This window comes from Pituophis catenifer, unplaced genomic scaffold (assembly GCF_029215685.1).
Source record: "Pituophis catenifer annectens isolate HBS135680 unplaced genomic scaffold, rPitCat1.0.hap2 SCAF_1, whole genome shotgun sequence".
Lineage (NCBI taxonomy): Eukaryota > Metazoa > Chordata > Lepidosauria > Squamata > Colubridae > Pituophis > Pituophis catenifer.
The window spans coordinates 250,878,159-250,900,773 of NW_027256881.1; the positions used below are offsets into that span (position 1 = coordinate 250,878,159).

General features: G+C 38.7%; 1 protein-coding gene across 1 annotated transcript in view; it reads left to right on the plus strand.

Moving 5' to 3' along the window:
- The window catches only part of SOX6 (SRY-box transcription factor 6), a 498,819-nt gene that overhangs the window by 104,912 nt on the left and 371,292 nt on the right, over positions 1–22,615 (plus strand). The window contains exon 3 of the mRNA XM_070933721.1: positions 2,507–2,597. The gene's annotated coding sequence lies outside the window, so the exon portion shown is untranslated. The remainder of the gene's footprint in view (positions 1–2,506; positions 2,598–22,615) is intronic.

Consider the following 22,615-nt stretch of genomic DNA (forward strand, 5'->3'; position numbering starts at 1 on the left):
AGTATTAGAATAACCTCTGGAAGCTGTGTTACTTGTTTTTTCTTGCTGACAATAGGACTCTCTTTCTTAAGCAATTTGTAGCTTTCCTTTACTTTATACCTGTACAGATGGAGGACTTTTTGCAATGCTGTATAATACCGACTAACAGAAGAATGTAACCATGATCTGTGGAATGATCAGAATAGAATTCTATCCGTATTTCATTTAAGACCTGTCTGATTTTACCTCACCTCCAGCAATTCAAGAAAAACATAATTTGTTCTATTCATTTATTGTAGTGAAATCCATAGTTGATATTGAACTATTTTAAATTAAATGCTGTCTTTTTAACAAAACATATCACTCTGGAAAGGGGGAATATCTGATATATCACAATCAACAATGTATAACTTCTTCCATAACTTCAATTTTTTGCTGTTTTCCACAGTTACTTAGTCAGATAATTTTGGGACAGAATTTGTGTTTTTCTGGAGTTCTTGAAAGTACCAATTAGCAATCTCTTATATTAGCATTTATACATTCTGATTGTATTTTCATTGTTTGTTAGCCTTCCCAGGTAAATGAGAAACAAGACCAGAGCAAAAGAGCTAATTCTAATTTAATGTAAAGCTATATTAACAGAATCTTGCAAGTCTGAAAGTACTAATCTCCCTCCATATCCTTTACATTCTGAGAACTTGGGAGAGGGGCTCTTCTGAGTGTCTTTCTCCACCCATTTTGCAGCTGCGGGCTATGCCCTCCCTTATCTGACTGTTCCCTAGGCAACATCTATTTCCCCAATTTCCCAATATCACTCTCACGTACCATTACACTGATCTTGTGAAAGGTTTGGAGGTGTGGGTGAGGTATCATTTCCTGGAATTTTCTTTGCCTATGAAGAAGGTTAAAAAAAAAAAGCACTAAGATGCTATGAACCCCCAAAATAGGATGTAAGAGAGAATGAGGGTTATATATACAATAAGGAGCGTGATGATAAAGGTCTTGGAATAAGAAAATATTATAGAAATCAGTTTTAATAAATTCTTTCAACTTTCACCCTTATTTGAAATCAGCAAAACTAATTGTAAATTTTATTTATTTAAAATATACACCCACCCTTTCCCATCTTATGGCATTAATAGACCTACAAACATGCGTGTAATAAAGAATTGGTAAATAGCAGCAGCAGAAAAATCTTGGGAAAAAATAACTCTCAAAGATTTGGCTAAAAAGAAATTATTTAAATTCCCACCTAAATTACAACAAGGAATCAGTTCCAAAGACAAAAGATTTAATGAACATCAGTACCGGTACCAAATTCTTTCTTTGTTATGGTAAAGCTTTGATGATGAAGGAGGTACTATTAACGTTGATGTTTAGATATTTCAGATGGGATAGACTATAAATTCTACAGAGAATCAAGGATTATGGAATCATCTATATGGGAATAAGCAGTCCAATAAAGAGTTGGATCAAAACTATGTAAACTTTATATACCACAATGAGCATTCTAAATTGGGCCTCCCAACAACTTGTAACCAGGGCAAGCAGTAACTAGTACCCATTTTTAAGATAATGATGTGGCATATCTTGCAAGTACCACACACACACACACACACACACACACACACACACTGCTACATTGTGGGATTGTTACAGTTTCTGAATAATGTGCAAAAACTACCCTATGAAGAATGCAATGGAATAATCTAATAAGTATTCTCGTCCAATTCCAAGTATGGGATCAGCCTATTAAACCACATGTAGCTTCATCCCCATTACCTTCAGATTAAATCTTTTCATGCTATAAACAGGCCATCTTGAGAAAGAATATTTAAGGGTCCCCAAGCCATGAGAAATTGGATTGAAGACCACCTGGAAACAGACCCTGGGCTTAATTTGTGCAACAGCTTAGCCTATGAAATACTTTTGACTCCCACCTGACTGGCTTTGCAAGAAAAATTAAACTGAGCAGTAGCGGTGCTGTTGGGCTGCCTTTTTGGTTTGGGGAAGTGTAGTTTTGTTTTTGATACGAGAACAGGCTTTTTAAATGTTACAATGTTATTTTTGTTCAAAGGTCAGATCTGTACACAGTACAAGTGGCCCTGGAGTTATTCATATGGATTAGAAACATTTGAGTGGAGTATAATTAAAATGTGAACATTACTGCTTTTAATTACATAATCCTCATGGATCTGACCTTTCTTGGATTAGTCTGTATACCTGTAAATGATTTCAGACTAGAATTAATATTGAAAGTGCTGCTCAGATTTTTGTTAGAGGTAGGCAAAATTCCATATTATTTTCATGTAATTCTCTAGCTGTGAAGTTCATAAACTTATTGCAGCCTTCTACCATGTGGTATTTTCCAGCTGTGCTGCACTTCAGTTCTCATTATCCTCAAAACTGTATAGTCAAAACAGAATATTGCATCTTTTAAAAATAAGTAAAACTCTTCAATAGTTTGCTGGAAGCGGCTAAAAAGTGATGTGCCCTTAACATACTTTCCCCCCTTTGTTTTCTATAGGCCTGTTAGCTGCCGTCTTGCTATTTTCATTTCTGATGACAACTATCACGGGACACTGCTAGAGCTCAGAGTCAGCCTGTGACGGGGCCAGGTAACTTCTACATACTTAAGTAAAATGTTTTTTTCTTGCCTGCCTTTCTTCGTTTAGTGTCTTTGTATCTCAAGATTTTTGTCTGGATGTGATGCTCAGGCAATACAAAATAAATTTGTGCAAATTTGTAAGTTTCATTATTCAACAATATACATTAATGATGTTGAAAACATCGTTGTTTGGCTCTATGAAACTAAGATCTATTTTATTAACAACAGATTTTTGAATACATGATTCCCTGTAGTTTGAAAAGACTGTGTGACTGTAGGAATTAAAAAAGTGACATTAGAATTCATTGTGAAGATATACAGGACATTCCTGCCATTGTACAGGTGTACTTTAAGTGTACCTAAAGTCTGATACCACAGCAGATGATTACAAATAACAATACTGACTTTTGTATGAAAACATATTTGGATAACTAACAGTGACAATAGCATTTTCTAGAAGCTAGTACCTTTTTACTCCAGCTGAGTTAGCATACTCTGGAAGCAGAAATTCAATACTTCAAATTTATAAGGCTACATTACTTTGACAGGTGAGAAGATGGCTAGAATTTTACACTGGACTTCCAAGTAACAGTTCCTAAAATTCCATTTGAATCTAACCCTTCTTGTTTCCTATTAGCTGGGATTGTGACTGGAAGTTTTCCAGTCATTATTGAATAATCACAGCCACTTCCAAAAACAACTGAGAATTACAAAAGCTGACATAACAGTAGCTTTTGTTTATCATTTCTTTCCCAGGATCATTAACCATTAAAACCTGCTTTAACACATATTCTGATCCTCCTACCCTTCTCAGTATATACCGCCTTGTAATTTCAGTTCATAAACCCAGGAAGAGGATTTTTCTGAATCATACAGCTGAACTATACCTTATTTAAATTCATACTGTTGGCCCATCAAAAGATTGTAGGTGAATTCCACCAGAAATGGTAAAGCATTTCCATTTATCAGCATTAACAACTTTGTTTGAAGAGAATTAACTTTCAGATCTGTGGTTGGATGCAAATTTGTATCTGCACATGGAAAAGGTCTGTTTCTGTTTGTGGAGTGAACTTGAGACTAAGCAGAAATTTCTCACTGTACTGGAGGAATAAAAGGAAACTGTGATTTCCTTAGATTTTCTCTTCCCCCTTACGGCCTTACCACTATTTCCCCCATTTCAGAGAGGGTGGTGTGCACCCCCAGTCCCATCTGTTTGAGGAAGCTCAGAAAACTACATAAGGAAAGAAGGATAAAAAAACAAATGAACATATCCTCCTTTTATAAGCAGAATTCTGCTAACTCTAAATTTGAATCCATTTATAATTTTCATACAGAAATCAGTTTTTTTAAAAATGTTTTAAGAATATCTGAATTATGTCAGGCAGAGCATATTTGCCATTATACTATATGCTCTAAAAATCTTATTGTTTAGGAATAACTCTTTTTCATCCAAGCATTACATTTTTTTCATTTTTTAAATGAAACTGGAAATCACGATTGCAACAATCTAGTCCTTTTTCAAGTAATAGGTATAAGGTAATTTTTAAAAGTAATGGCAAAAGTTAATGCTTTGGTAATTGTCTGGAATGATCAATATTTCTGTGTTCAATGCTCAAAGAAAAAATCCCATCTGTAATAACTTTTGGGAAACTAATTAGTAGATTGCACCAGAATTTTTAAAAAGATTTTTAAAAGTGTATTGCATTACTTGAAATGTGTGGATGTTTTTAATAAATGTTCTATGTTCAATATATGGCATTCCAAATATTCTTATAAATAGCAATGGATAATTGATTCAAATACCACATAATCCAATTATTAAACATATTTAGTTAAAGCACATTCAATAAATATACACTCTACTTGTTGAAAGCTTTTTGTGTAGCTAGTGAAAAACTAACTAATTGCCAATTCAGTTTATCAGATTGAATATCTAATATTTGTCACAAGGTTATTTTTGTAAAAAAAAAAAATTGGAGGAGCGAATGCTATGTATGTCATCTTGTACTCCTCAAGGAAAAGTGGTTAAAAACTTAATAAAATAGAGACCAATTAATGACCAGGTATTATCTGATGCTTGGTACCTTTTATAAAATAAGATTTCACAGGATGAATGATCGAGGACAAAATATTTTCATGCCAGAATCACAATTAAAATTATAGCCTTTATATTTCATAATGAGGACAAAAGATAATATGAACAACCAGCAGGATCTTTAATAACTTTCATAATAGCAAAAGGACAATTAATAGAAAAAGGAAACAATTATTAAAAAAATACTGTATACCTCCAAAAGCATAAGAGCAAAGGAAGGATGCCTTCTACAAATCTGATGAAACTTGATTAGGAGCCTTACAAGTTGTTACTGACATAATACTATCAATGAATTTTTATAGAGATAACGTGCAGCTGAATAAGTAGCTTGGCCATTAATCTGTCCAAAAATATAATTTGTTCAAATAAAATGTTTGAATCTTGTCTGAAATTTTAAAAAATTCTGGTTTATCAGATTTGAGTAAAATATTTTACCCTCAGAATTCCTTGTGCTATTATTGATATTTTCAGCTGAAAAGCTAATACGTTGTCTTGTTTTCCATGTGCTACCACTAATCCTATTATTTCAATTCTATGTGTTTTTAGAAAATTGTAAAAGCTTCTGGTTGCGTCAAGAAACCTTTCTGTATAATTATACTTTTCAAATTGCTTTTCAGTGATGTTCAATCACAGAATGATGTAATAATTTCATTGAGGAGGATAGGCCCAATTTTGGCCTAATGTTCTCTGATCCATTTTTTAAATGCTGATTTGAACCTCTAGAATACTTATAATGTACTTCATTTTAACTGAAATTTTATAGGAACCATATAATACTAGTGGCTGTAGTGACCGTACAATGAACCTCAGTGCTATAACCAGCCATCCTTTGGTAGAACTTGTCTATATGATTTAGAAACAGTAATGGGCAACAGTTTTCATTGGGGTGGGTGGGTGTCATGCTTTTAAAATTATTATTTTAGCTTCCAGGGACCACAGAGGGTTATTCAGTGATGTAGTGATATTATTGGGTGGATAGAGTTGAGGAAATTTCTTAATACATAGATGTTGACTATTATTTTAATTAAAAACAAAATGAACTGCAGATGTTTTGCGGCCTCATGTGGTTACTGGTTGTCCATTCTTGGTTCTGAATCTTGCTTTTCCAGGATTACAAATTTCAGGAAAAGTTTCATGGACAGAGAAGGCTTCCTGCCGCAGAAGTGTTGTGTTCTGCATTTGGAGAACAATAAGGATAATAACAGGGCATTTGGTGGGGGTGGAACTAATGTTCTTATTACTAATCTTCCTTCTCAGGAGCATAGAATATAACATGTTTAGAGTGGCTGCCTCCAATAATAAGAGGAGAGTTTAAGAAATCAGAAGATGAGATTGTAGGCCAAATGACATGTTATGTTTAATGAGTAGCATTTAGTTCTACTTTAAGTATTGTTATTAGTTACAGATGTATGGGCATTCCTTTACTGATAAAGCACTGCATTGAGATAGAAGATTTATCTCTTTTATCCTCATTGCAAGTGGAACTAAAATGCTCTTCCACAAATAGTAGAAAATGGAAAAGAAAAAGAATTCCTGCTGGCACCAATGAATACTTTTTTTCTTAAGAAGCCATGTGAGGGATACAGTCCAATCAGATTATACAGTATAGAAGGAAAGTTTATGTTTTCTTCCCCCTTTCATACTGTATTTCCAAAAAAGATTGCCATCATTTGCATATAATTTAACTGCATGCTGTGTATACTGTGTATTTTGGCTCATGAAATAAATCCATGACTGGAAAAGAAGTGATGTGGCCAGGGTTCACACATCATATTAAGCAATAACCAAACAAACCATATTATAATATGATATGTAATCTCAGCCACAGGATATAAGGATATCATACTGAGGCAGGGAATATGAGGCAAAAGGAGGAAGAAGATAAACTGTTCCATATTTTGTCATAGTAATCCTGGTTTGGGAAAGAGAGAATTAATTTTGAGATAGTGATGATTATTATGAGCTTTCCAAAAAAACTTTTTGAATGATGATAGACTTATGGTAGACCTATCTCCTTCTTTCCATCTACTAGAACACTTTTATCCCCTTTTATTCAGGTTTGAAATTATCAATATTATACAACAGCATAGGTTTTCCATTCCTGAAATTCTTCCTTTTCAAAAAACTTACCATAAGGCTCTTGGTTCAGATTGGTTAGATTCCTGGATTAGAATATCTTCCTAGGGATTGCAAATATATTATTGAATAGTGCATTATAGATCTTCAAAATCTTGGCTTCAACTTCTGAAATGAATTTTGTAGAAAATAGCAAAAGTTACTATTGTTGAGTTGGAATCTGGTTCAGAAAGTATAGGAAAGAGATTGGAGAAGTTAGAGATAGAGCAAAGAAGGGTTAGAGATAAACTTTTAGTAAATAACTAGATTTATTGAAATAACTATCAAAAGCACTGAAATCTGTTCACATACACAGCAAATCACATGTATGGTACATATGACATTTCTATTCAAACAGTATTTATATCTGTATAAAAATACCTGTAGGTAGACTACATAGATTTACTTAGAATAGTGATTTGAGCTTATTGAATTTTGTAGGATTGATTGATTAGTTAACATTATACTAGTAGTGGGTAAATAGATAATATAAAGTGCTGACATATGTACATTGTGTAGGCTTAAGTGTACAGGTCTCTGTCTCCTCAAGTGGTTAAAATTCCTTTTGTATGGATCTTAAGCAATGATCACAACTTTAGGATCCCTGTTCTCCGCTACCCTCTGGACATCAGATGCCATGCTCTGTTGCATTTTCCCTGAGAGAATGGAAGGATACATGTGCTGGCAAATAATAAGCAGGTGAGAGATAACAATGCATAACATTTGTTTTGAGTATGTATGAGCTGACATGATCCTCCCTCATTTCACTGTGAGTTTGCTAGCCTGAGGGCCAGACCGAAAGCTGAAGCTGACTATGTCTGGCAGGCTAATGTATGATTGTGGTAGAGATGATGTGAGTCTTGTCACCTTGGCAGCAGGCCAAGCCCATTTTTACTCAGAAGAGTCTATAAAGACTTAAGAGTTTTCGTACACTCCAAGCCTTGCCTATTGTGTCCTGTTGATTAACATTTGGCATTCATTCTATAACCCCCTACTGGGGGGTTTTGCACATAAGATGAATTTCAATATTATATCCATCATTTTTTGCCACCATTGTGGGATAGAATGTTGACCTAAATAATTGGAACCTGAAGCTCATCAGGAGCAAAGTGTATCCTTGCCTAATAGTTCTCTATTGCCACTGTCTTGTTGAAAGGATCTGGCTATCCGATGCACATGCAGTGTTAGAATGTCAAAAGTGTCTGCTAGAGTTGATGGGCTAACTCTTAACTTGCATAAAATGGAGTACGTGTTAAGAGCCAGGCAACAGAGATTTCATATAAGCCAAATGCTTAGAAAGATAAAGCCTTGGCATGTGGCCAACATCCAATTTAAATCAAACTAAGCCCACAATAGAGGCACTTTCCTCCTTCCTCTTCTCCATCACAATTCGTAGCATCTTGCTAGAAGTTTATGCTGCCTTGAATATTTGCCAAGATACTGCTGGAAAAGTTTTCCTTCAAGTAAAGAGAACTGTCAAAGAGACAACTAATTAATCCCTGCCCCTTTATAGCTGTGTAATGCAATGCATAACTAAAAGTCCTGTTAAATTAATTAATGATTTCAATTATGAACTTTTCCCCAAAATGTTATGATTCATATCAGGCTGATGATGCAGTGACCTGAGAGTGTGAAATTTGAGCTGTGTGCTGAATTGCCCGTTAATTGATTCACAAATTATTTAAAGTTTGTTGCACCCAAGGGAGTGTTGATATCCATGGCAGCAAAAGGTACAACTCTTACTCTGTTTCAAGACTGACAAGCTAGCAAGCAAGAAACCAGAGCTGCTAACAATGAGATTGACATTTGCAAATCTCTTGCCATTGTGATAGTTGAAAAATTACTAAAGATCATGCCTCAGCACTGTGTATCTTCATATATACATATATGTATATATGTATGTATGTTTATATTATACATGACAAAGTTTAAAGAGAGGAGGTTAATGCCAACAAGAATATCACACACTTCTTTTCACAGTTCTGTTTTTTTTTTTTACTTTTCTCTGTTATCATTGTACTTGGTTCTAATATCTGTTTGCTTTGCAGTAAGACTTCTTCATTGCTAAATAGAATGAAGGTAAATTTTTACTGCAATTGCCATAATGGGAGAATATTTTATAAACTACTGCTCTTTGGATTTTAAATAAATATGATATATTTATAAATATAAATATGGATTTTAAATAAATATGACATGGAACAATAGTACCTTATACTCACTATTGTAGAAAGCAGCAAATCCTATGCTCATTTGGACATAAAGACAAAAAATATTTGACCATTCTACTTATTTAGCTTATTTACCTAAATGTAGAATGGTCAAATATTTTTTGTCTTTATGTCCAAATGAGCATAGGATTTGCTGCTTTCTACAATAGAGTGAGTATAAGTACTATTGTTCCATGTCATTGCATCCAATTTTAATATTTTAATCCATAACATGGGTAACAAAAGCTTGAAGCATACACAACATAAAAGAGATGCAGGTATTAAAGTGTATTGGAGCACTGTTAATATTTTATGATGCTTTATTAAATTTTTATTAACGCTATTACAATGCACGTGAGTTGACTTTAATGTTGTATAATCTGACCATTAGTTGAAATCTCTTTGTGACTTTCAGTGAAGTGGAAGAAAACATTGTACAAACAAGTTCACGAGGCTACATTTGTACAATGTTTTGGCTGTTGAAAAGGAAATAATAGAATTGTTATTATTACACATATTCATGGTTAGATCCAAGTTTTATCTCATGGTTTTAGGCTTTTAATCTATGAGTTGAGATCTTCAGAACAATGATTTAGATGTAAAGGACTTATTCCCATCTTTTTATTCTTGTTTAGAACTTTGGGTCATCAATGAGCCATGGTGGCGCAGTGGTTAGAATGCAGTACTGCAGGCTACTTCTGCTGACTGCCAGATGCCTGCAATTTGACAGTTCAAATCTCACCAGGCTCATGGTTGATTCAGCCTTCCATCCTTCTGAGTTCGGTAAAATGAGAACCCAGATGGTTGGGGGCAATATGCTGACTCTATAAACCACTTAGAGATGGCTGTAAAGCATTGTAAAGCAGTATATAAGTCTAAGTGCTATTGCTATTGCTATCTTTCCCTGTATATTTTGTCTTAGCACCTTTATGCAAGCAAGTCCTTTTCTATGACATCTGCAGCCTTAATGCATGGCCTATTGCAGGATGCATGCTTCCCTCTTCCCTTGATTTTTTTTTTTAAACTGGGCTTTCCAGTTGGCTCTTCAATAAACAGATGGCTGTTTTTAGTTTACAGTACTTAGTGTTAGTATTCTGTTCTATTGTTTTAATTCTTTAAACTTTTAAAATGTTATGATTCAACTCCTCTTTGGAGTCTTTGTCCTGAAATGCAATAAAGCATTTTTAAAAAATAATATGAAGCAGTGCAGTTAAGAGAAGTGCATACAAATTCTACCCTAGGGATCAGCTCCAAGAATAGGCTTCAAATTTATTTTTAAAATAATACAAATACTTCCAGACTTCCTCCTTCTACTTGACTGGTACCACCCCGAATTCTTTTGTTTGGTCTCCTGAGTTTGTCTTTTAACTATTGACACCTGGTGACAGCATTAACCTTTAAGTGAGAAAAAAGCCACCGCCTTTTGCTCTGGGTCTACCTAGGATGAGGAAATCTAGGCAATTGAAATGAAAACCTCCCTTTATTGCCAAAACATTTTCTTAAAATTGCAGTCCCGAGATTGCTAATTACAGATAGTGCTCAATTTATAACAGTTCATTTAGTGACTATTCAAAGTTAAATCAGCACTGATAAATATGATTTATGACTACTTTTCACACTTATGACCTTTGCAGGATCCCAATGATCATGTGATTATTTATTTTTATTTATTTTTATTTATTTGTTTCCATTTCTATACCGCCCTTCTCCAATAGGACTCAGGGCGGTGAACAGCCAGAGTAAAAAACAGAACATACAAAATTTAAAAGCAGTTTAAAATAATTAAATATTTTGGCCGTAAATTAAAACAACCCAATTTAAAATCAATTTAAAATTTAACTCAAGCCAGCCCAGCTAGTTGAAATAAATAGGTTTTCAGGACCCGACGAAAAATCCGGAGGTCTGTTATTGTACGTATCTCTGGGGGGAGGTTGTTCCAGAGGGTGGGCGCTGCCACAGAGAAGGCCCTCCCCCTGGGGGTCGCCAGCCGACATTGTCTGGCGGACGGCACCCTGAGGAGGCCCACTCTGTGCGAGCATACTGGCTGGTGGGAGGCTATTGGTGGCAGAAGGTGGTCTCGTAAATATCCTGTCCCTAAGCCATGGAGCGCTTTAAAGGTGATCACCAACACCTTGAAGCGCACCCGGAAGACCACCGGGAGCCAGTGCAGCTCGCGCAGGAGAGGTGTCACATGGGAGCGCCTCGTCGCCCCCATAATCCCCTGCACGGCCACGTTCTGGACCAGCTGGAGCTCCGGGTGCACCCCAGGGGGAGCCCCATGTAGAGAGCGTTGCAGTAGTCCAGGCGGGAAGTGATGAGTGCCTGAGTGACTGTGCGTAAGGAGTCCCGATCTAGAAAGGGGTGTAACTGGCGTATCAGGTGAACCTGATAAAAAGCCCCCCTGGCCACGGCTGTCAAATGATCTTTTAAAGACAGCTGTGCGTCCAGGAGGACGCCCAAGTTACGAGCCCTCTCCGTGGGGGCGAGTAATTCGCCCGCAATAGCCAGCGATGGTGTCAGCTGGCTATATCGGGACGCCGGAAGCCACAGCCACTCGCTCTTGGAGGGGTTGAGTCGGAGCCTGTTTCTCCCCATCCAGGCCCGCACGGCCTCCAGGCACTGGGACATCACTTCAAGGGCATCGTTGGGGTGACCTGGGGTGGAGATGTACAGCTGGGTGTCATCAGCATACTGATGGAACTCCATCCCAAAGCCATGGATGATCTCACCCAGCGCTTTACATAAATGTTGAACAGAAGGGGCGAGAGGACTGACCCTTGTGGCACCCCACAAGCAAGGTGCCTCGGGGTCGACCGCTGCCCCCCTGTCAACACAGATTGTGACCGGTCAGAGAGGTAGGAGGAGAACCACCACAAAACGGTGCCCCCCACCCCCAACCCCTCCAACCGGTGCAACATGATACCATGGTCGATGGTATCAAAAGCCGCTGAGAGGTCTAACAGGACCAGGATAGAGGAGCAACCCCTATCCCGAGCCCTCCAGAGATCATCCACCAACACGACCAATGCCGTTTCCGTGCTATGCCCAGGCCGGAAGCCGGACTGGAATGGGTCCAGATAGACAGCTTCATCCAGGTACCGGGGAAGCTGCTGCGCTACCACACTCTCAACAACCTTTGCAACAAAGCGAAGGTTGGAGACTGGACGATAGTTAGCCAAAACAGCCGGATCCAGAGAGGGCTTCTTGAGGAGGGGCCTCACAACCGCTTCTTTCAAGGCGGCCGGCAGGACCCCCTCACTCAAAGAAGCGTTAACAATCTTCTGGAGCTAGCCTCGTGTCACCTCCCGGGAAGCCAGTACCAACCAGGAGGGACACGGGTCCAATAAACATGTGGTCGCGTTCAGCCGTCCCAGGACCCTGTCCATGTCCTCAGGAGCCACAGGATCGAACTCCTCCCAGATAACACTCTCAAGACCTGCCTCAGTCATCCCGTCCAGACATACCCAGTCAGAGGCCAGCCCTTCCCGAATCTGAGCGATTTTGTCATACAGATACTGCACAAAATCCTCAGCTTGGCCCTGCAAGGGGTCATCCCGCACTTCCAGATGGAGGAGGGAGCGGGTCACCCTAAACAGGGCGGCCGGGCGATTATCTGATGATGCGATAAGAGCGGCAAAATAGCTAGATTTCACCTCTTTTATCGCCACTAGGTAGGTCTTAATATGAGACCTCACCAGTGTTCGGTCGGATTCGGAGCGGCTGGTCCTCCAACTACTCTCCAGGCGTCTTTTCCGGCGCTTCATCTCCCTAAACTCCTCGGAGAACCAAGGAGCTAGGTGAGTTCGGTGCCGGGTCAGAGGCCACAAAGGCATGACACGGTCCAAGGCCCTGGCAGCCGCACTATCCCAGGCGGCCACCAGGTCTTCAGCCGAGTCATGAGCCAGAGTCTCAGGAAATGGCCCAAGCTCTATCTGGAACCTATCAGGGTCCATCAGATGCCTGGGGTGGAACCACCTGGTCGGTCCCGCCTCCCTGCGGTGGGGTGCAGCAGTTAGAAAGTCCAGTCGAAGGAGCGAGTGGTCAGACCATGACAAGGGTTTGATGGCTATATCCCCTATATCAAGGCCACTCAACCACTTACCAGAGACAAAAACCAAGTCCAGATTGTGTCCACCTGTGTGAGTGGGGTCATGAATTAACTGAGTAAGGTCCATGGCCGTCATGGAAGCCATGAACTCTCGAGCCACCTCAGACGTTTCACCAATAGATGGCAGGTTGAAATCCCCCATGATAGCAAGTCTGGGGGTATCCACCGCCACCTCGGCTATAATGTTAAGCAGCTCGGGCAGGGCCGTTGCCACATGGCAGGGAGCCAGGTACTTGACCAACAAGCCCATCTGTACTCCACGACCCCACTTCACAAAGAGGGACTCACATCCGGCTATCTGTGGAACAGTGGTCTCCCTTGGATCCAGACCTTCCTTTATAATAACCGCCACCCCCCAGCCCCTGCCCTGAGCCCTTGGCTGATGAAATGCACGGAAGCCTGGTGGGCATATATCCACGAGGGGAACTCCCCCCTCCTGACCCAACCATTAAAATTTAGATGCTTGGCAATGGGTTCATTTTTATGAACTTTGCTGTGTCCTGAGGTCATGGGATCCCTTTCGCGACCTTCTGACATGCAAAGTCAATGGGGAAGCCAGATTCACTTAACATCCGGGTTACTAACTTATCCACTGCAGTGATTCACTTAACAACTGAGGCAAGAAAGGTGGTAAAATGGGGCAAAACTCACTTAATCAATCAATGTCTCACTTTGCAACAGAAATTTTGGGCTGAATTGTGGCTGTATGTCGAGGACTACCTGTAGTTCATAAGGATAAAGTTACCTGAGTGTTTGGATTTCCCATCCTCTATTGATAGTGCTCATCCTAAATATTTTTGTGGGGTGGTCAATCAGCAAATCAATGGATTGAGTTGTTGCTACTAAGGGAGAGGGGATAAAAGGTTAAAATGTGTGTCCTATGCAGAAGTTAGAGCACAACCACAGGGTTATGCAAGAAAATAATATTTAAATGAGGGCCTGCTTTTAGAAAGCCTACAGTTTGAATGCCAACTGTCGGGTAACTGTTTTTCTAAAATTAAGGAGCCTATAATCTCAGCACCATTAACAAGTGCTGTCATTCAGATACACAGTGTCTGGCTGATTTAAATAAAATGAAATGAAGATAGTTGTTTCTGGTCCCTTGGCTTTACTCATTGCCATAAACATATGCTCTGCGTCCTGCTTCTTTCCATCTTATTTATGACTTTAATTTGTTGTGTGGGCTGCGCTAGAAATTAAATTTAATACAATTCTCCAAGGGACCCTGTCATATAATAACATGGTAATTTCTGTGTATCCTTTTGAAAAATGAGGAAATTAATTCTTCCTGACATGTTCTAATTATTCCAGTGTGAACGGAAAATCCGTTTTTCCCAACCCCTGAAGTGTAGGCGAATGGCTGCTGTTCAAAGCTGAGGTGCTAATGCTGACCAGCAGTGCGTTTAATTTGAAACATGAGCAGACACCTTTCAACACACCTTTGTAATGTTAGAGTACTTTACAGAAATTAATTCACTACTTATTTCGCAGCTTAGCCTGGGGGGCGGGTGGGTTGGTGTTACGGTTTTTATTCATCTATTCTATAGTCCTGTTAGCACAATGTTTCTCACTTCCTGAACTTATATTGGCAACATATAGATAAATAAGGGTAAAGTGAAGCATTTCTGAAATGGAACAAGAAGATATTTCAGCATTATTAGATCCTGCAAGTTCCTACATATTAGGAAGAGGTCTACTACAGGATCTTGAATGTATAACAAAATAAACAGCAGGCAATATCTAACCATTGGAGAAGATATTACTAGAAAGTCATGTGCTTAGTGTTCTTAATGAGCTTTAATAACTAGTGCAACAGATAAATTTGGGGAAATTAAAAGCTACAGTAGCAAAGCACAATCCGTTCCAGTCTATTTAAAACAACCCAAAACTTTATATTGGTATAGTCTGAGTATGGTTACTATAGTTGAGCCATTATATATATATATATATATATAAGCCAAATTGATTAATGTCATATAAAGACAGAGACCTCTCTTAATGGTAGTTTTATACTCTGACAATGTCAGCAGATGGTTGATGAAAGCTCAGTAAAATAAAATTTTAATTCTTTTAAAATTTTAAGTTCTGGAGCTCGCAGGATGTCTGCTTCTTTCTTTACTAATATACCTGGTACTTGTATTTTTAGAATAGTTTGATATACATACATATATCTATATATATCTCTATCTATCTATCTATCTATCTATCTATCTATCTATCTATCTATCTATCTATCTATCTATCTATCTATCTATCTATCTCAAAAAGAAAACTTTTAAAGTGTTGGTTAGGATTTTAGCCAGAGTTTCAAAAGACCTTACAAAGTGTTTTGTTGGGATTTTGGAGGATTTTAAACTGGGATTTTAGCCAGGATTTTAAGTATTTCAACTAACAGACTTTTAATGACGTGGGAAAACACCTGAGATTTTAACTTTTTACGTATGTGTATGTATGTATGTATGTATGTATGTATGTATATATGTATGTATTTCTCTTTAGCCAGGTTCTTCCTACGTAAACCAAGATTTTTATGCAGCCCTAGTTCAGTGAAATCACAATCCACTAGTTTCTAGGCTTTTTTTTTTGGAAGCCAGCAAACACTCTGCTGCCCATTGGGAGACTAAGGAGACTAAGATAGGTCTATTTCAGACTTATAAGTCCTCATCAGTTAGCCACATCCTCATCCCATGTATCCTCCCTGTAAAGGTACAGTATTTGTAGGCTTTATGTGTATTTCTCTTTAGCCAGGTTCTTCCTACGTAAACCAAGATTTTTATGCAGCTCTAGTTCAGTGAAATCACAATCCACTAGTTTCCAGGCTTTTTTTCTACAAAAAGGAAAGGAAACAAATACTGTACCTTTACAGGGAGGATACATGGGATGAGGGTGTGGCTAACTGATGAGGACTTATAAGTCCAAAATAGATCTATCTTAGTCTCCTTAGTCTCCCAATGGGCAGCAGAGTGTTTGCTGGCTGCCAGAGAAAAAGCCTAGAAACTAGTGGATTGTGATTTCACTGAACTAGGGCTGCATAAAAGTCTTGGTTTACGTAGGAAGAACCTGGCTAAAGAGAAATACACATAAAGCCTACGAAAAGGAAAGAAAACTTATATATAAAATTATATAAATAATTCAGGTACACATTAGATCTACAAGGATAAATGTTAGATCTTACAGGAGTGATCTATTTTCATGACCATGGTTTTTAAATCATTAAAAAATGTAATGTAGTAGTTGAAGCTTTCTCTTTTAGTTTTTACACTCAGCTGTTTCATGTGCAATTAATATGAATTAATTCCTAGTTCATGAGAACTTTCTTCATCTTTACATTATGTTCTTTCAATAAAAGGTAAACATTTCTAATCCAGTTCTACTCCAAATTTAATTCTAATCCAAAACTGCGGTCTCTTCTATCAGTCTTTGAATCTGGTCTGAAGTATTTGCCTCTCTTTACCACTTTCCAAAATGCCTTTCTTGTCATTCAAGTTTGAACGTCTATTTCCAAACCTTTTCTCTGTCTGATTTAGAGGATTTTGTTCTATATATCTTCAAATTGCAATAATTCTTATCCTAAGAAACAATGTAATAAATTGACTACAGTAATTTTTCATGGAGCTGGGAAATTTATGGAGGCCTTCAAGAAAGAGATCATGGTTTTGACTGTCTCTATGAATACATATTCAATCATATAATAGATCATATAGCAGATGTACTTGAAGGACAGCTTCATATCCTCTTAAGAGGCATTTACACATTTCATTGTGATTGACATTGTTGCATCTTTGCAGTAAAAACAAATCACTTGAATATTATTAAACTAGTCCTTGATCAGCATGAACTATTTTGGGTAGGGTACAACTGGATACCGTGGCATAGACCAGCAGTCACCAACTGGTGGTCCATGGACCACTGGTGGTCCGTGAGAAAATTTTGGTGGTCCGCAGAAAAATTATTTGCATTTTTTAATATTGCACTAAATCAGAGGTCCCCAAACTATGCCCCTGGACTGGATACGTGCAATGAACATATGTGTTGCTGCAGAGAGTCTTCCCCTTCAGGGTCTTTTTGTGCGGGTTGGAGGGGGTTATATATAATAGAGTTCTTCATAGTAATTGAGGATTAGCCCTTACTGAGCTCCACAGTAAGGGCTATGTTGAAGAAGAGAAAGATGTGGATTAGGCTTACTGAGTCATTACAAGACAGAATTAGTCCTATTTTATTGTAACAGCTGAGAATTATGTTCATTCCCAGCTGAGTCCCAATTAGTTGCAAAACAAGTCCTTCAGAAGAAGTCCTTTAGGATAATCACCAACCTTTATCTTCTTTGACACCCTGCCAAAGGCCTTACTTGGCAAAGCCCTACAAAGTTCAGAAACAAACAAGAGATGTTGACTGGAAACAGAGTTAGCAATATTGCTTTCATGCAAAAAGGTCCAAGTGCCTTTGTTTCTCTTTTAAGCCTTATGGGACGGGCCAGTCATCTCCTGGCCTTACTTCCAAGTTGTCCCTTTTGCTTTAGCTGCTCTTGCCTTCTGGCAGCTCTGCACATGCATGCACTAGGAACAGGCTCCTCCTGTTCCTCTGCCTTTCTGCTGCCTGACTCTGGGGACTCTGGAATCCGCGTATCACTCCCAGATGGCCCTGGCCCCATCTCTACCTCTGACACAGAGCCCTCGTCCGGACCTTCCCCAGACTGCAGGACTGGCCCCATTCTCCTCATTGTCTGACTGTGCTGCCAGCTCCGTAGGCTGCTGGTGGACCACAACAAAAGAGGCTTCAAACTGAGAAAAGAGAAAGGAAAATGTAAACAAATGTACATACCGTATTTTCCGGCGTATAAGACGACTTTTTAACACATGAAAATCTTCTCAAAAGTCGGGGGTCATCTTATACGCCGGGTGTCGTTCTCCTGTAACCAGGCAGACCAGCCCGAAAGGCTCTGACGAGCCTTAAATGGCTCTGGCGATCCCAGCTCTGGCGATCCCAGCTCTGACGATCCCAGCTGAGTTCCCTGCAACTCAGCTGGGATCGCCAGAAACCACGTAAAAGGAAAAAAGTTTTTTCCCTTTTACTCTGACGATCCCAGCTCTGACGATCCCAGCTGAGTTCCCTGCAGCTCAGCTGGGATCGCCAGAAACCACGTAAAAGGAAAAAAGTTTTTTACCTTTTACTCTGACCATCCCAGCTCTGACGATCCCAGCTGAGTTTCCTGCAACTCAGCTGGGATCGCCAGAAACCACGTAAAAGGAAAAAAGTTTTTTACCTTTTACTCTGAGGATCCCAGCTCTGACGATCCCAGCTGAGTTCCCTGCAGCTCAGCTGGGATCGCCAGAAACCACGTAAAAGGAAAAAAGTTTTTTACCTTTTACTCTGACCATCCCAGCTCTGACGATCCCAGCTGAGTTTCCTGCAACTCAGCTGGGATCGCCAGAAACCACGTAAAAGGAAAAAAGTTTTTTACCTTTTACTCTGACCATCCCAGCTCTGACGATCCCAGCTGAGTTTCCTGCAACTCAGCTGGGATCGCCAGAAACCACGTAAAAGGAAAAAAGTTTTTTACCTTTTACTCTGAGGATCCCAGCTCTGACGATCCCAGCTGAGTTCCCTGCAACTCAGCTGGGATCGCCAGAACCATGGCTCTGACGGTCCCAGTTCTGACGGTCGATCCCATCCCAGCTGAGTTCGCTGCAACTCAGCTGAGATGGCCAGAGCCATGTAAAAGGGAAAAAGTTTTCCCCCTCCAGCTTGCTTACCTCAGCTGCTAGTCCCAACGCTTGCCTTGCTTTGCTTGCCTGAATCTATTCAGGCAAGCAAGCAACTCCCTGCCTGCAATCAAGCAAGGAGTTAGTTGTGGACTTCAACTCCCAGAATTCCTCAGCCAGCAAAGCAAAGCTGGCTGAGGAATTCTGGGAGTTGAAGTCTACAAGTCTTAAAGTTGCCAAGGTTGGAGACCCCTGTTCTATTGGGTAAGTTTTTTTCCCCTTTGGGAGCTTTAAAAAAAGAGTCAATTGAGGTTTTTTTAGTTGTTCTTTTTTAGACCTAGCCATTTAAAGTTTAGGAAGTTTTAAATTTAGCTTTCATATAAAAATAAAATAAAATAAAACAATATTTGTGCAGCTTTCTGAGATTTAGTGTGTTTCTGTAGTGTTTCACTCCAACTACACAAACACACAAAATCTCACAAAGCTGTATGTGGAATTTTGTGTGTGTAAAGTGTGAAAGTTGGTTTTTTGGACTTTTTGTGGCTGTGTGAGGTTCCTGCTTGTTGCAGGGGCCATTTTGGGTCTAGCACAGCTGCTTTTACATTGTGGGTGAGCCAGTTGTGTTGTGTTGTGTGTGTTTAGAGTGTGAAAGTTTTTTGGGGGGGCTTTTTGTGGCTGTGTGAGGTTCCTGCTTGTTGCAGGGGCCATTTTGGGTCTAGCACAGCTGCTTTTACATTGTAGGTGAGCCAGTTGATGTTTTTTAATTTTTATTTGGTGTGCATTGGAAGAGGGGCAGTCTTATATGGCGAGTATAGCCCAAACCCTATATTTTAACAGGAAAAGTTGGGGGTCGTCTTATACGCCCAGTCGTCTTATACGCCGGAAAATACGGTACAAATATTGCAAATCTCCAGTTCTCAAACATTTTTCTTTCTCCCTGCATTACAACAACAATGAGCCATAAAAACAATAAGAAATTGGAAAACAAACACTAAACCATTCAAAGGGTTGTCCAACATCAGTCTTCATTCCCATACAGGCATTACAGTTCCCCTATTCCTCTTTTTGTAACATGTATATAATAATTTGAAGTTCCACCAAAACTAGTTTTTGTTGTTATGGCATATCAGTGTAACAATAGGGCAAACAAACTTAATTTGCCTGGATTGGTAGACTATTTTACTAGTTAAGAAACTGAAAAGGAGAAAAGAAACTAAACAGGTTTTTAAAAGATAAGAATATCATAGAAAGATGTATTTGCTTCTAATTTTTGCTTTTGGGTAGATGCATTCCTGATGATCACAGAGGTATGATCTCTGAGATGTTTCTGAAATGGACAAACAGGCACAGATATCTATTACAAACTGGGAAAATGTGGACTGCACATTTTATTCTGCATCGCAACTTGTGGACGGGGTGAACTCTAGCTTTTTTAAAAATAATCTTCTACATTGTGATGAACAATTAAAAATGACAGTGCTAACCAAAAGTGGTAGGATTCTGGGGAAAATGTTTTACCTGAAAAAAAAAACGATGATATAAAAAAACAACAACACTGTATTTGATGTGCTTTATCTGTATTTTTCTGCAAACATCTTGGCAAAATTCCTTGTGCTGGTTGGGATTATACCACATGATGAGTGGAAAAACAGTTGTATAAAAGACCTGAGTAATTCTATACAATTTGTGGAGAACATTTCCTTAGAGAATAAAAGGAGAACAAAGACTGAGTATTTATGTCAAAAGGAACTTTTCCAGAACTAAGTAATATGGGCAAATTGAAATGGGGTCCCCTCCCCCAGAGTTGAAATGAGGTAACGTCTTTAGTAGATACAAGAGGAGTCCTTTGTCACTTCTGACTTAATTATTTTAGGTTCATTGTAGTTTATTCTGTGACAAACATTCAGAGCCTGAATAATCAATAAACTCCTTTATTTCTTGATCTCTTCAAGCATAGAAGTGAGATTATTGAGTGGGAGAGAGGGTCACCTTGTCCATGACCATTTTTCTGTGTTGCGCACTAAAAGAATAAAGGAAACCCAGCTTCTGCACAATCTACCTAAACTGCCTCGGATGATTCTTCTTTTAAAATGATCTCCATGCATCTTGAGTTTCTTAATGTCTATTTTGCTTAATTTTCTATCTGCTACATTAATCTTAAAGATGTCGAGCTTTATTTTACTCTGAGCCTGTTATCACAGGGATGCAGCAGTGTAGTTTTCATAAGAATGGAAAAGCCAGGGTGTTCAAAACACTGAAAACACTTTGTAATACAGAATGAAACCTTTGCAGACCTTCTAATTTTCATTCATTTTAGTGACCTCTAAGCTACAAACAAATCTGTTTGTGAACACAATTTTCTTTTAATGTATTTCGGTCCTCCTCATGGACTGAATAAGTAATTTTATTTATTTATTTAGATAACAATAGATCTTGAAATGAAGGATAGATGGTGTGTCTTCAGTTTTGATTTAAGTTCCCTCAACAGGCATTTTTTTAAACAAAGTATTTCCAACACAGTTCTTCTCTAATAATTGTGGATTGCTGCTCCTCAACATCCTTACCTTCCTAGAATTCTAGAGGATTATCCCTGCCAAAAATGTTTTTTTAAACTTTTTTATTGCATTTCTTAGATTTAAATCTTCCAATTAATCTACAGCAGGGGTGTTAAACTGGCGGCCCATGGGTTGGATGCGTCACGCGCAGGCCACGCCCACCCCAGCTCTGCAAAGGGAAAAAACATCACGATATATCACATGATGGGCAACATGACCAGTGGTGGGTGCTACCGGTTTGCCCCGGATCGGGCGAAACAGTAGCGGCGGTGGTGGGAGGCTCCGCCCACCCGCCTGGACATCTCTGCGCATGTGCAGAAGCGTCACACGCCCGCAAGCAAACCGGTAGCAAACGAAATTGAAACCCACTACTGAATGTGACACAGCGAGTTTGACATCCATGATCTACATACAGGAAAGTATCAAAGCTTAATGATGCACCAATCAGCTTTAGTCCAAGCATATGTGTCTCCAAAAGCAATTGTGTGTGTATGTGCATGTGTGAATGCTTTTTTGGATATTTTGGATCAGACCTGTAGTTCAGAAGGAACCAGCTTCAGTCATTCTCTCACCAATTTAGGGCTTATCTGATCATGTGTTCAGTTCACATAAAACAGATGTTACTGTATGAACTGTTTGTAAATCCCTATTATCTTGATAAGTCTTTTGTCTTGCCTGTGACGGCTTCTAATAGCATAATGTCATTGACCTTCTATTACCTTTACAGTAAGATTTTGTGGATATATTGCAATTCATGTCCTTTATCTAGGATCTTTTTTTTTCTTTTTAATGTATACACAGAAGTTCTCCCATTCATGATTCAGATGAGAAAGCTGGGTTGAGAAAATCACATTGTTCTGTCCAATCAGTACATGCATCAAGCTGTCCTATCTATAGAAAATAATAATGAAATCTTTGTGTGAAGTTTGTGTTTTATAACAGAGTTTCCAAAGATATAAATGTACAGATTTTCCCATATATTCAAACAGTGCAGTATCTACTTTATTATGAAAATAGCTTTACAAAAGACTTGGTGACTAATTGTTCAGGAAAGAAAGTATAGAAAGACTACACACATCTAATTAAGTTAAAGCATTTACTGCCTCCAGAAATTCAAGTGAAGTCCACATCAAATCTTGTATCTCATGGAATGTAAAATATCGGTCCATTGTCAAATAAATGATTATTAGGTATTCAAAGCCATTATTGTAATTTAGCAATGGATGCTTGAATTTTAGAAAAC